The sequence below is a fragment of the Balaenoptera borealis genome (assembly GCF_965194805.1).
Source record: "Balaenoptera borealis genome assembly, chromosome: 2".
NCBI classification, from domain to species: Eukaryota; Metazoa; Chordata; class Mammalia; order Artiodactyla; family Balaenopteridae; genus Balaenoptera; species Balaenoptera borealis.
This window is the reverse complement of record NC_138867.1, coordinates 125,188,473-125,204,093: the sequence shown is the minus strand read 5'-3', so window position 1 is coordinate 125,204,093 and position 15,621 is coordinate 125,188,473. Positions and strand designations below refer to the sequence as shown.

At 43.5% G+C, this 15,621-nt stretch overlaps 1 protein-coding gene and 1 long non-coding RNA gene across 7 annotated transcripts in view; one reads left to right on the top strand and one right to left on the bottom strand.

The window, feature by feature from the left end:
- The window catches only part of PPP2R2B (protein phosphatase 2 regulatory subunit Bbeta), a 686,949-nt gene that overhangs the window by 286,261 nt on the left and 385,067 nt on the right, over positions 1 to 15,621 (top strand). The window lies entirely within an intron of this gene.
- LOC309624598 overlaps positions 8,276 to 15,621 on the bottom strand; it is a 67,705-nt gene continuing 60,359 nt past the window's right edge. Inside the window, exon 2 of the long non-coding RNA XR_014242049.1 lies at positions 8,276 to 8,736. This is a non-coding gene — a long non-coding RNA (uncharacterized lncRNA). The remainder of the gene's footprint in view (positions 8,737 to 15,621) is intronic.

The following is a 15,621-nucleotide window of genomic DNA, read 5'->3' as shown; positions in this document are numbered from 1 at the left end:
ACAAATCTGCTGATGATAACAAACGCTAAAAACTGTACTAAAAAACAAACAAACAAAAAAAACGGACAGACAGAACCCTAGGACAAATGGTAAAAGCCAAGCTATACATACAAAATCACACAAAGAAGCATACACATGCCCACTCACAAAAAGAGAAAAAAGAAAAATATATATATATTGTTGTTCCCAAAGTCCACTGCCTCAATTTTGGGATGATTCATTGTCTATTCAGGTATTCCACAGATGCAGGGTACATCAAGTTGACTGTGGAGGTTTAATCCACTGCTCCTGAGGCTGCTGGGAGAGATTTCCCTTTTCTCTTCTTTGGTTGCACAGCTCCTGGGTTTCAGCTTTCGATTTGGCCCCACCTCTGCATGTAGGTCGCGTGAGGGCATCTGTTTTTCCCTCAGACAGGACGAGGTTAAAGTAGCAGCTGATTCGGGGGTTCTGGCTCACTCAGGCCTGGGGGAAGGAGGGGTATGGAATGCGGGGCGAGCCTGCGGCGGCAGAGGCCAGCGTGACATTGCAACAGCCTGAGGCACGCTGTGTGTTCTCCCAGGGAAGTTGTCCCTGGATCACGGGACCCTGGCAGTGGCGGGCTGCACAGGCTCCTGGGAGGGGAGGTGCGGATAGTGACCTGTGCTTGCACACAGGCTTCTTGGTGGCTGCAGCAGCAGCCTTAGCATTTCACGTCCGTCTCTGGTGCCCGCGCTGGTAGCCATGGCTCGCACCCATCTCTGGAGTTCATTTAGGCCGTGCTCTGAATCCCCTCTCCTTGCGCACTCCGAAACAATGGTCTCTTGCCTCTTAGGCAGGTCCAGACTTTTTCCTGGACTCCCTCCCGGCTAGCTGTGGTGCACCAGCCCCCTTCAGGCTGTGTTCACGCAGCCAACCCCAGTCGTCTCCCTGGGATCTGACCTCCGAAGCCTGAGCCTCAGCTCCCGGCCCCCACCCTCCCCGGTGGGTGAGCAGACAAGCCTCTCGGGCTGGTGAGTGCTGGTCAGCACCGATCCTCTGTGTGGGAATCTCTCTGCTTTGCCCCCTGCACGCCTGTTGCTGTGCTCTCCTCCGTGGCTCCAAAGCTTCCCCCACTGCCCACCCCCCATCTCTGCCAGTGAAGGGCCTTCCTAGTGTGTGGAAACTTTTCCTCCCTCACCTCCCAGAGGTGCAGGTCCCATCCATATTCTTTTGTCTCTGTTTCTTTTTTCTTTTGCCTACCCAGGTACGTGGGGAGTTCTTGCCTTTTGGGAGGTCTGAGTTCTTCTGCCAGCGTTCAGTAGGTGTTTGTTCTGTAGGAGCTGTTCCACATGTAGATGTATTTCTGATGTATTTGTGGGGAGGAAGGTGATCTCCACGTCTTACTCTTCTGCCATCTTGAAGGTCTCTCTCCCCTTATGTTCTGACTCATGAATATTGCTTACCTTGCTTTCAATGAGAATCGAGTGGCAAAAAAAATCAAGTTCAATTCTTTGAGTATAACCTAGGGTTCTGTTATTTTGCTTGTTGATTAAAGTTTGACAATCAATCAAAGTTTCTTTGACAACCAACTGAATAGAGACTGGAGTGGATTCCCCGCCCCCCCACCAAGCCATGGAGGATAAACAACTTACCAAGATGGTGTGACAGAATGGAAAACCCTGAGACTTCAGAGGTGCTCGAACAGGCTGACAATAACTAATCACAGGGACATGACATGGGGCCTTAGGTGACACTTGAACTAGATCTCAAAGGATGGATATGATTTCTTTAAATTTTTTTATTTTTACACAATTTTTAAAGGTTACTTTCCATTTACTATTATTACAAAATATTGGTTATATTCCTCATGTTGTACAGTACATCCTTGAGCCTTATACCCAGTAGTTTGTACCTTTTAATCCCTTACCCCTGTATTTCCCCTTTCCCCTTTCCTCTCCCCAGTGGTAATCATGAGTTTGCTCTCTATATGTGTGAGTCTGCTTCTTTTTTGTTGTATTCACTAGTTTGTTGTATTTTTTAGATTCCACATGTAAGTGAAATCATACAGTATTTGTCTCTCTCTGTCTGACTGATTTCACTTAGCATAATGCCCTCAAAATCCACCCATACTGCTGCAAATGGCAGACTTTATTTCTTTTTTATGGCTGCGTAGTATTCCAGTGTATATATAGACCACATCGCCTTTAAGGATGGATATTATTTTGATATGGAGAAACAGGGAAGCCCATTCCAGGTGAATAAATAGCCTCATGAGTGCAGAAAGGCAGTGGGTTTACACAGTATGTCGACAAACAGCAGAAAGTCCTATTTGGTGAGGACAAATGGTCAGCCATGGCAGGTGTGAGGCTGGAAAGAGACCCCAGCATGAAGGTATCTGAATAGTCCCAGGAGAGCCTGCATTTCCTCCTTGGAAAACCTCTCCCTTCACTTCCCTGGGCTCTCTAAAGAAACTAGATCTCTGCCCCCAAATCTGTAAACTGGGAGCCCTAATTTATTACAAAATTTCACAAGTATTTACTGCATTTACAGAAGCTGTGACTTCCTTATTGGGAGGCAGTGACTGTCTGTCTCCCCTTTATACAAATATTTGTGTCCCACAGCATGAATGGGAGGATTCTTGGACTCTCAGAAGTACCAGCCATTTATTTTTTCATTGATGTTCACTAAATAATGAATATCAATCCAAAAGGTTTGTCTTGCTTTTTCTAAAGACTTTCATTTAAGATGCTGCATTTCATTTTGCTAACCTTACAGACCATGTCTTTGGAATAAAGGAAATGCAAATCCACAAGGGACAAATTAGGAAATCATGAACAAGTTATATGACTTGATAAATTATTATGAAGCCTTGGGGGGGGGAAAAAGTTTCTTCTCAGATCTCAAAGAAGTCAGGGTAAACCTAATCAGAAGGGAACCTTCAGAGATGATTAAACCAAGAGGCATTTGCTGATGATACTGACTGCTTACAGTATTCAGCCCACACTCTGTGCTTTAGGTGTGTTATCTCAATCAGTTACTATAAATCTGTGTGATCAGTATTATTATCTTTGACTTTGTAGCTATGGAAAACAGAGGCCCAGAGAGGTTTAGCAATTTCCCCAAGGTTACACAGCTTATAAATGGCAGAGCACAGGAACACAGGCACGAACACCTGCAGCTTGGCTCCAGAGCACCTTCTCTTTACCACCACCTCTCCTGTCTCTGTGTTTAGTGAAATGTTAGAGCTTGAAGGGCCCTTGAAGTCATAGAGCTCAGTGGTTCTCTGCCTGTGACCCTTGGCCAGGTGAGATTAGAATCAAGTGAATTCACCTAGGTACGAAATGTCAAGGGACATCAAAAAACTCAGTAATCAAATAAATAATATTTTAACATAATGTTTTTTTAAATCAAAATTATTGCAAAAAGTTATGATGAATAAAATATCAAAATTTAAATAAAAACAGGATCTCTGTCCAAAACAAATAATGGATCCCTCTGGGATTCTCTGTCTCTGTTAATGGCACCTCAGCCTGGCACCTTGAGCAGCATCCGTATCACCTGGGAGGATTTTAGTAATTCAGATTTCCAGGTGCCACCCCAGCCCTATTCAGTCACATGCTCTGAGTGCGGGGCCCAGTAATCTGTGTTTGAACCAGGCCCCCGGATGATGCTGATGTGAGTTCAAGTTTGAGAACCACTGGTCTAGTCCAATGCCTTCATTTGACAGATATGAGAAAGTTGCTTGTTAGTGGCAGAGCTTGTGACTTCTCTGTGAGTTTAGGGTCCTTTCTAGTCTACTGTATTGCTCCCCCTTCCCTTGACCAGGTATGGTTGACTACTTCCTAATCTGTTCTGTCTTATTTGCCAGGATTTCTATATGTTTCTAGGAGGCAAATCAGTTTGCAACTGAAGATCATGGCATTCTCTGTTGATGGTGACATCAGATAGAGAAGGAGCCACATAGGTCCCCTGGGAGATTGCTTAGATCAGTGGTTGTCAACCATGGTGGCATATTAGAATTAGCCTAGGAGCTTGGGGTAAAGTACCAATGCCCAGACCTCACCCTGACCAAGTAAACCAGAATCTCTGGTGAAAGGGCTTGAGTACTAGTATTTTTTTTTTAACTTTTAGGTGGTTGTAATGTACATCCACGGTTGAGAACTACTGGGTTGGCAAATGTGGGAGGAGCCAAGGCTGGTCTAAGGCGATGTTTGCTGTCACTGTTCACTAATCATAAACTGGACATCATCCCAACCATCTTCCTTGCTCTCATCCTCTATATCCCTCCACTCCGGAATCCTGTCCGCATTAACACACACCTCGCTCCTCAATTCATCCACTTCTCCATCCTGATCGCCATCATTCCGGATCAACCCGCCATTGTCTCTGGCGTCCGAACTGTACTTTCCATTTGCCCTCGGGCACTTCTTCAGGCTATGCCCCATCCTGGAAGCAGAGAAATCATTTTAAAACAATAGTCTGACAACATAAGTTGCTCCCTCCCCAACTTTAAACTTTTTCATGGCCTTCCATTGTTCTTAGGATAGGACAGCCTTCTTAACACACCCGCCATGGTCCTGGTGGTCTTAGGCAGCCCACCTCACCCCAGACTCTGTGCTTCAGCTCCTCTTGTCTGTAAATTTGCCACATTCTTGCTACATGCTGTTCCCTCTGCCAGGAATGCTCTTTCCTCTCTTCTTTCCCTTGCTAACCACTAAACATTTAGATCTCAGTTGTGGTTTTACATCGCAGGGGAACCTTCCTGACCTCTCTGAGGAGGGAAAATCCTCCTGTCATAATTTTCGTAATTGTGGTTTTCCCTAAAGAACAAGGAGAGGGGGATTGAAATTCACCTGGGACAAGCCCTGTCATCAGTTCTTACAGCACCTTCTGCATCTCCTTCCTAACATAAATAACAGCTGCAATTTTACATTTATTCGTGTGGCCATTTAATTCACATTTATCTTGCAGTAGACTTGGTGAGGACATGGGCCATGTCTTCTTCGGTGTACCATTGAGTCCACAGCACTAGCTCTTGCTGGGAACACAGCAGGTATTCAATAAACATTTGGTCAAAGAATGAATGGGTGAATGCCTAGAAACTACTATGGCAACCCCAAATGAGTCATTTCATGGGCCCGGCCCGATGGATTGCATAGGAAAGGTCTCAGAACCAGAGATTAATTTTTAATCTAGGCTCTGATGCTTTCAAGCCCCATTACCAGTGAAAAGGCCTTTGACTTCTTGGCTTCATTCTTTTTCAGCACAGTGTCAGCAGGCTTCGAGCTAGGCTTTGCTGTATCTCTCAGGGTCTGTGGGTGATGGGGGAAGAAATGGGGAAGACCGAAGGATCGAGTGGAATGAACTCTCTTTCTGTCTATTTCTGGGTAACATTTATTTTGAAGAAAGAGTTTCAAGCCTAAAAGAAAAAATAGTTCAAAAACCACTGTGCTAGAAGGTGCCTACAAGCCCATCTGGCTGACATTTCTGTGACAAGAAGTCTTGACTCACACAAAGTTCTGAGGAGACTGAATGGCTGCCACAGTCAGGTTTCTGTTTTTTTCTAGAAGGCTGCAGACAGGCATGCAAATCCAGGTGGGCTTTTCTTTGCAGGAAGAAAAAAACCTTGGGGAAATGGAGCCAGCCGGCATAGTCTGGCGCATCTGCGTAAGCAAAACACGGTGACAGGCATAAAGACTGAGTCACTCCCACTTCCTGGGCTGGCAATTTAACAGGCTGCCCAGATTGTTGGGCTCAATGAAGGGTGTTTACCGAGAGCACATTCCCAGACAGGTGGCTCAGCGTCAAAGATGCAAAGTGCAAAGATGATTGGAACGCTTGCATTTTCATTGCACCCACCTCTATCCCGCTCCCGAAAGGGCCTCTCCCAGGTGAAGATCCCCTCCCATCTCCCTGTCTTTAGGGAAAAACACAATACAACAAAAACAAATTTTCGTTTTGTGTTAATTAAAATGCCTGCCCCAGGAATATGATAGAATTTCCCCGAGGCCTTTGAATCGAGTATGCAATGTGAAAGGGGAATTAAAGCTATTTTCTGCAGTAATGGGCCTTGCCTGTAGCCCTGTGGGCCAGGGAAGGAGGAGAGAAGGAGGAGGAGGAGGGGGGAAGAGAAGGGAGAGAGGGAGGGAGGGAGGAGAGAGGGGGGAAGAAGGGAGGAAATCTGCCTCCCTCCCCATTTCCCTAGAGTGCAACCCAATTATCTGATCTGCATTTGGGGTTTACGTTTAGATTGCGTTTAAATCAAAGGTTATAGAGCTTTAAGAAAGAAAAAGAGTAAGTCTTGGAACCCACACATTTAGATGATGCAAATAAAAACTGAGCACTTACTTACCTTAATTACCTGAATTTTTTAGACTTAAGGCTCCTGGGTAATTTCTTTCTTTATCCATAGAGATGTTGCTAGGTTTCACAAAAGCGTCTACTTAATTCACAAAAGTTAAATTCCATCCATTCTAAAATTTTTACCACGTTATATTACTGGGTCTGCCTTTAGCTCAAAATAATGAAACAAGGCGTAGTAATGCCTTTTTCTTTTTTCTCTCCGTCTTTCAATTCATCGGTTCTCCAACGTTAGCATGCACCAGAATCTCCTGCAAGCTTGTCAAATCAAGGAGAGCTGGGTCCACCCCAGAGTTTCTGATTTAGTTGGTCGGGAAGAGTCTGAGAATTTGCATTTCTAATGAGTTTCTAGGTGATACTGACGCTGCTGGTCCAGGGTCTACACGTCGAGAGCCTCATTTTAATTCAAAAGTGTACTGGAAATGGAGCTGCCGGAACATGTAAGGCCGAGGTGCAAGGCCACCTGGGTGCCAGTGCCCCTGCTTGCTCAGTCTTATGCCCCAGGGCACATCTGGAGGACCGGCTGCCTTAAGCAGAACGTGGTCGTGTTTGATACCCTCGTTTATGCGGAGTCATCTGTGGCTACAGCTGGTCGACACAAGTGTCTTCACCAGGAACCAGAATAGGGAGTAGCTACACGACAGGATCCGTGAATCAGAAGACCTTCCCTAAAGACAAGTTACCCCTTCCTTTCCAGACCTGCCTCTGGCTGCTGCTTGAAATCTGGCTCTTACTCCTAAGTTTCTTAGTGAGGCCCTGTGCCTTGTTGAAATACCAATATCTAATGGGAAGATGAGGATGCCCTGAAACCTTACCCACCGAGTATGTTTGGTCCTGGTGGAAGACGTAAATTGGAAAAAGACTTTAGAGGTGGATGCAATGCTGGGTTTCAGACTTCCAACTTTAAAAGGCAAAATGGAAGTTCAAAGAGGTTATTTTTCCTAAAGTCATAAAGCCAGGCTGCCAAAAGAATGGGGGGAAAAGTTGTTTCTGCCAAAATAGGGCAGACCTGGATGGGGAGCAGGTTGGGGGGGTCCAGGAGGGTCTAAGAGAATGAGGGCTTGTGGGGAAGTAGAGTGAGTGGGAGGAGACAGTGAGGCGGGATGGAGAGTGGATCTCTCCTGAATTTCCTCTCTATTAATGACACCATCAACTTGGCCTCAAACTGGAAATGTCAGGGTCAACTTGGACTTGTCTTTCAATGTCCTCATGTCTTACCAGCAGTCTCTTCCTTTTCATAACCTCCCCTACTGCTGCAGTCCAGGCCCTCTGTGCTGCTAGAGCCTCCTAATTCATCTTTACGCTCTCAATGAAATCAACTTTTTAGACAGCAACCAGAGCTCTCTGTGAGCAAACTGTGCTCCCACTTGGGAGGTCTTCAGTAGCTGCCTAGAGCCAATGGGCATCAATCCCATCTTCTCAGTATAGCACTCAAGTTGTCCATTTCCTGAATCTGCATTTTCATTTTGGTATCCTTACGTACTCTTTCATGCAAACTCTGTCCTAGCCATACCACATGACTTAGAGCTCCCTGAACATACCCTGTACTTCCATACTCTGTGCTTAAACTAATCCCTGTGACTATGTCTTCCCACAGCCCAAATTCTCCCCATCATTTAAGGTCATGCTCAGACTCTCCTTCACAAAGACTTCCCCAGTCTACCAGTTAGAGTTGATTTCTCCCTCTTCAATGATCTGGTAGCATTTTTGTTTGTGAATCTGTCATGGACCTAGCTTAACTCTATTCATCGTGAGGACCTCTTAGGAGCACACCGGCACACACATCCTCCTATCCTTGGTCCTGAAAAAGAGCTAAAGGTAGGAGGGGTTGTTTATCGACTCCCAGGATTTCGATGACTCCTGCCCAACACTTACCAAAATCATCATAGAAAGTTTTCATTTTTTATTGTGATGAAAGTGTTGAGATTAAAAAAAAATTTTACTGGAGTATAGTTGCTTTACAGTGTTGTTTTAGTTTCTACTGTACAGCAAAGCGAATCAGCTATACATATACATATATCCCCTCTTTTTTGGATTTCCTTCCCATTTAGGTCCCCACAGAGCACTGAGTAGAGTTCCCTGTGTTATACAGTAGGTTCACATTAGTTATCTATTTTTTTTTTTTAATTTTATTTATTTATTTATTTATGGCTGTGTTGGGTCTTCGTTTCTGCGCGAGGGCTTCCTCCAGTTGCGGCAAGTGGGGGCCACTCTTCATCGCAGTGCGCGGGCCTCTCACTATCGCGGCCTCTCTTGTTGCGGAGCACAGGCTCCAGACGCGCAGGCTCAGTAATTGTGGCTCACGGGCCCAGCCGCTCCGCGGCATGCGGGATCCTCCCGGACCAGGGCCCAAACCCGTGTCCCCTGCTTTGGCAGGCAGACTCCCAACCACTGCGCCACCAGGGAAGCCCTAGTTATCTATTTTATACATAGTATCAATATTGCGTATATGCCAGAACAAATTGAAACACGACATATATTTCACAGTTGATATTGCTGACTTTATGAGTGTAGGACAGTTCTATCCATCCAACAGTAACAAATTATTCTTGCTGCATCTCAAAAGTCCAGAGGAGGAAATCTTGCCCTCCTGTGCCCCTGCCCATCCTGTGTTATGCTCATGATCCGGACGTCTCCCCTAGTCTGGCCTTAGATCTGTCATCTTGGATGTGCTTTCTCTCTCCTGTCTCTTGGAGCTCACAGTCTTGCTCACTAGAATGGAGACTGCGTTAGCATTTTCCTCTGAGTCCCCAGTAGATGATCCCTCACATGTAGTAGCTACTCAGGAAATGTGGAGTTGAACCTGTAGGAAGGCAGGTAGGTGGATACAACCCCAGTAGATGATCCCTCACATGTAGTAGCTACTCAGGAAATGTGGAGTTGAACCTCTAGGTAGGCAGGTAGGTGGATACCAAAGACAACCTTTATTTCCTTTCCACTTCTTGGTAGAGTATCACTATTTGCCTCAGTGAACTGGGAAGTGCCCAAGTCATGTCTGAATTCAAACGTACACATTCAGCCTTAGAGAATTCTTTCTCAGAATGCAGAGCACATCACTGGTTATACGTGCAGTTACAATGCCTGCTTCCTTGGGGTCCCAGCCTCAGTAGAGATTGTGGCTTTTTCTATGGACCGATCATCCAGTCCTTCATTCAACAGGTAATGATTGACATTACCATGTGTTAGAAACTGGGCCAAGTACCAGGGATACAATAATGGAAAAGGCATGCCCTTCTCTTATTTAGTATTAATATAAATACTGATGACTGTGGAAGCATATGGATGGGAAGTAGAACCCAGTGTGCAGATTCAAAAAAGCCTCTCTGAAGAAGTGACATATAAGTGGGGATGTGAAAAGTGTGCAGGAGACAGCCAGCAGAAGACAGAGGATAGGGTATTCTGTGCAAAGGGAACAGGATTGTGGAAACGTCAGACATAAGAGAGTGTGGTGACTTAAATCACTGAGATATTATTGGCTCCAGGAAGTCTCCCCTGGTCCTCCCAGTCTTGAAACGGAAGTCCCTCTTGTACGTTGCCAAGCATCATCACTTCCAGCAGCACAGCCCACATCACTTTGCATTATTATTATCTATTCACTTGTTGGTCTTTCCCACTAAGTAATAAAACCCACACAAGAGCAAATATTATGTCTGTCTTGACCATTACTGCATCTCTTGCAACATTTAGGGAGGTCAATTTGGCAATATCTGTTAAAATAACTGAACTTACCTTTTGACTCAGCAGTTTTATTTCTAGGGATCTACCTGATAGGTTTGCTTTTATGTGTGCAGAATATACAAGATTATTCATCATGGCGTTGTTTATTTTAGCAAAAGATTAGAAATAACTTTGCACATTAGTAGGGGACTTCTTAATGAATTATGGGAGTCCTTTCAATTGAAAATTTGCAATTGGAAAAAGAAAAACTTCCAACATATATTGTTAAGTTAAAAAAAATTCAGGATGCCCTGGTGTGGATAATATGTTACCATGTACTTCAAGAGAGGGGGACATATGTAATGTTTTCTTGGATGTGCATTAAAATACATCTGGAAGGGTAGACAAGCAACTAGAAAATATGATCTGCCTCCAAGAAAGAGGAGTGGAGTAGGCAGAAGTGAGAGAACTCTTTCTCTGGGCACTTTATGGTATATTTTGAATTTTGAAAGATGTGGATGTATTATCTACTATACTCCCGATCTAAGATGCCGTGGATTACAAGATGCAGCATTCTTTCACTTACAACTAGAACAAAAAGCTTCCATTTACCTATAAAACTCCACTGATTATAAAATAAAATCTGATTTTAAGATGTACATCTTTAGAAGCAATAAATATACAATTTTTTAAATTAAATTTTATTATTTATTTATTTATTTATAGCTGTGTTGGGTCTTCGTTTCTGTGCAAGGGCTTTCTCTAGTTGTGGCAAGCGGGGGTCACTCCTCATCGTGGTGCACGGGCCTCTCACTATCACGGCCTCTCTTGTTGCGGAGCACAGGCTCCAGATGCGCAGGCTCAGTAGTTGTGGCTCACGGGCCCAGTTGCTCCGCGGCATGTGGGATCTTCCGAGACCAGGGCTCGAACCCGTGTCCCCTGCATTGGCAGGCAGATTCTCAACCACTGCGCCACCAGGGAAGCCCAATATACAATTTTTAAATGTGCACATTAGAAACAATACAAGATGCCTTCAAAATAAAATGTTTTCAAGAAATAGCCATTTGTTTTTATATGTATAGAAAATGTCTGTAGGAGTATGTGCCAAACAGTTACGGCCATTATTTCTAGGTAGTCGAATAGGGGCTATTACTTTTCTTTGTATTTTCTGTATTTTCTAAACCTTCTACAAGGATGAAGCATTACTTTTATGGTCAGAAGAGAATGTTAGTAAATGCAGTATGACCATAAGTTTTAAGGGGGCAACTTCAGTCACCTTGTTTGTGGTGAGAAAGTTTTTAAGAAGTTGACCTTGACAGTGATAAGCCTCAAGTTCCCCAACTCCACTCCCTGCCTAACAGTCTCCTTTGTAAATTCCTCCTCCTGTGACTTAAATGTTCATTTCCTCAGAATCTGTCCTCCTCTTCTCTTCTTAGTCTGTATGTTTTGACACAGAAGCAGCCCAATATTATAGTTCAAAGTGTAGGCTCTGGTGCCAGATGGACCCATTTCAAATCTGGGCTCTGCCTCTTATTGGACAGCCTCTCCAGGCCTCAGTTTTTTCATCCACAAAATGGGGATAATACATAAGAGAGTGGTTGTAATGATTAAGAGTGAGTATATGTAAAGGGGGTGCTGGCAGAGTAAATGGCCTGTCAGTTCTAGTTATTCTGACTCATCGCTGGATGACCTCATCCACACACAAGGCGTTGGTTACAATCTATTTGCTGATGACTCCCAAATTTATTTTTCAGCCCAGATCTGTGTCCTGGGCTTTAGGCCTCAGGCTTCCTGGATATTGCCACTTGAACGTCCCACACATGTAACCTATCTAAAACTGAACTCATCACCCCTCAAGCCAATGATCTGTTCTTCCTTCATTGTCTCCTACTTCCAGCCATCTCCTGGGTTGCTTTTGTCAGAAACCTCAGTGTCAGTCTTGACTGCATTTTCCTTAACACCACCTCTACCACCACGAAGCACACGCACGCACGCGCGCGCACACACACACACACACACACACACTTTATCCAGCAGGTACAACCTCTAAAACTCTTGATTCCATCTGTTCTTCTCCATCCCTGTTGCCATGACCAGCATGCAGGCAACCTTCATCTCTCTCTTAGGTTGTGGCAGCATCTTCTAGTCTTGCCCCCATCCTATCTCTTTCTCATACTGCAGGAAGAGTGATCTTTCTAACGAGAAATCTAATCAAGGTGTCCTCATCTATATAAGCTGTCAATGAGTTCCCACTAACCTTAGAACAAGCTCTTTTCATATGGGTTGTATGGGCTGGCTCTGTATTCTTTCTTTTCCCCCAACCTATTTCATGTCATTTTCTTACCGTGAACAAGTACTTGATTCCAGCCATAATGAAATAGTGTATATTTCTAAAGGGTTCTGCGGTCTGGTTTCACTCAAGACCTTTGCACAAGTTGCACCCTCCATCTGGAACCCACTCTGCACCCTTCACATAGCTAATACTTACTTTCCTTCAGGTCTCAGATTAGATGATTTTGCCTCAGAAAGCATCCCCCACCCCCAATTCTTGGCTGGTTCTGCCTTCCAAATGCTCCCACAGCACCTTGTACTTCTCATAAAGGATTTTGCAATCTTTACTAGTTTTTCCCCAAATCACCTGTACACTTCTTTTATTTTTTAATACAATTTTTAAAAGGTTACTTTCCATTTACAGTTATTACAAAATATTGGCTGTATTCCCCCAGGTTGTATGATACATCCTTGAGCCTATCTTTTTGTTTTTTAATTTTTATTTTCAGTACATAAAATTGACTCATAAAAACATTCTAAAAAGGTACAATTTTTCCTTTTTAACAAAGCATAATAAAACATAAAAACCCCCCAAACAGAATACTTGACATTGACCATTCAAAATCACATTAGCAGAATATTAAATATTCACAAAACTATATGTTTTAAAAATATTTATAAAGTTACATTCAATTTTGTAGAACTGACATAAAAGAATGGCTCAAAAATGGGAGAATTTTCCTTCATTCCTAAAAAGAAAATATGTCCAATAGAAGCTGTGAAGATTCTTGGGTACACGAGGTCTTCAGTTTCAGTACCAAAGCCTGTCTTTGTGAATCTAAGAACTTTAGGCATGTGAGGGGCTTCTTAACACCCGGATGACCTGGCCGGCACGCCCCTCCCTCCAAGAGCAGTGTAGTAACATTGACCTTTGGCCTCGACCAGCACAGTTCGTAGTTTGCGAGTGTTGATTAAAGATAACTCACTTGGATTCAGAACCTCGGGACCTTTCAGTAATTGAGCCTCTTCAGAACCCATGGCTTTAAATGTCCCCTGCCTCATTCTTTGGGAGTCATCTGCACTTTGGAAAGGATGGCCAACCCGCTCAGGTTCCACAGGCCCATCCACTGGGGCGGGTGGTCGAGCTGAGCAGGGTCACGGTTTCCCTTACAACCTTTAAGACTCTTCAACATGAAACGCCATCGGTTATCCGTGTGTAAAGCTAGCAGGGCATCAAATAAGCCACCACGGAAGCAAGAAGAGTGACAACGACAGGGAGTGAGGAGGGTGCAACCCAGTTCCTGCTCAGTAAGTGCTCGCTAGCAACGCCGCAGTGAGTGGACAGATGCAAGCCTCGGTCAGCCTGTCTTGAGCCTGTCTTACATCCAATAGTTTGTACCTCCCATTCCCCCAGCCCTAAATTACACCCTCCCTGCTGGTAATCACTACTTTGTTCTCTGTATCTGTGAGTTTGTTAAAGCAATATTTTTTTAAAATTTTATATAGGAATATAGTTGATTTACAATATTGTGTTAGTTTCAGGTGTACAGCAAAGTGATTCAGTTATACATATACATATATCTATTCTTTTTCAGATTTTCTTTCCCAGATAGGTTATTACAGAATATTGAGTAGAGTTCCCTGTACTATACAGTAGGTCCTTGTTGGTTATGTGTTTTATATATAGTAGTGTGTACATGTCAATCCCAAACTCCTAATTTATCCCCCACCTTTCCTCGTTGGTAACCATAAGTTTTTCTATGTCTCTGAGTCTATTTCTGTTTTGTAAATAAGTTCATTTGTATCATTTTTTTAGATTCCACATATAAATGATATCATATGATATTTGTCTTTCTCTGACTCACTTCACTTAGTATGACAGTACTAAGGTCCATCCATGTTGCTGTAAACGGCATTATTTCATTCTTTTTTATGGCTGAGTAATATTCCATGGTATATATGTACCACAGCTTCTTTATCCATTCCTCTGTCGATGGACATTTAGGTTGCTTCCACGTTCTGGCTATTGTAAATAGTCTGCAATGAACATTGGGGTGCATGTGTCTTTTTAAATTATGGTTTTCTCCAGATATATGCCCAGGAGTGGGATCACAGGATCATAGGGTAGCTCTGTTTTTAGTTTTTTAAGGAACCTCCATACTGTTCTCCATAGTGGCTGCACCAATTTACATTCCCACCAACAGTGCAAGAGGGTTCCCTTTTCTCCACAGCCTCTCCAACATTGTTTGTAGACATTTTGATGATGGCCATTCTGACTGGTATGAGGTGATACCTCATTGTGGTTTTGATTTGCATTTCTCTGATAATTAGTGATGTTGAGCATTTTTTCATGTGCTGTGTTGGCCATCTGTATGTCTTCTTTGGAGAAATGTCTATTTAGATCTTCTGCCCATTTTTCGATTGGGTTTTTTTTTTTTGATACTGAGCTGTGTGACAGGTTTGTTTATTTTGGAGATTAATCCCTTGGTGGTTGCATTGTTTTCAAATATTTTCTTCCATTCTGTGGGTTGTCTTTTCATTCTGTTTATGGTTTCCTTTGCTGTGCAAAGGCTTTTAAGTTTCATTAGGTCCCATTTGTTTATTGTTTTTATTTTCATTACTCTAGGAGGTGGATCCAAAAAAATATTGTTGTGATTTATGTCAGAGTGTTGTGCCTATACTCTAAGAGTTTTATAGTATCCAGTCTTACATTTAGGTCTTTAATCCATTTTGAGTTTATTTTTGTGTATGGTGTTAGGGAGTGTTCTAATTTGGGCATGTTTACACATGAAAGTGGCAAGTGCTACAAACCAGGGCTTGAACTAATAGTTTTGTTGATTGTCTAGACTCACCACTGTGTCTAACTCCCTTTGATGTTCCCAGCACCAGGTGTTACCAAACAAAACTTGGTTCTGCTTGCCCATGCACAGTAAAGCCAATCTACTGACACCAGGTTGTGGTGAAGAAAAGTGCAGCGTTTATTGCAGGGCACCAAGCAAGGAGTCCAGGCAGCTAGTACTTAAAAGGCCCGAACTCCCTGAAGGCTTTCAGGGAAAGGTTTTTAAAAATAGGATGAGGGAGGGGTGTTGTGGGGTGTGTGATCAGCTTGTGGACATTCTTCTGATTGGTTGGTGGTGAGGTACTTGGGATTCAACATCATCAACCTTCTGGTTCCAACCCGTCTGTGGTCTACATGCTTGTGGGCAGCATACAGTTAACTTCAACCTGGTGGGAGTTTCAGTATCTGCAGAACAGCTCAAAGGACATGGCTCAGAATATTCTCTATAGCCCTTGAGGAGGAACTAAAGGTTCTTGACTTTACTTAATTACTAAACTATTATTATTTTGTCCTGTTTGACTGCTTTCCTTTGCGTC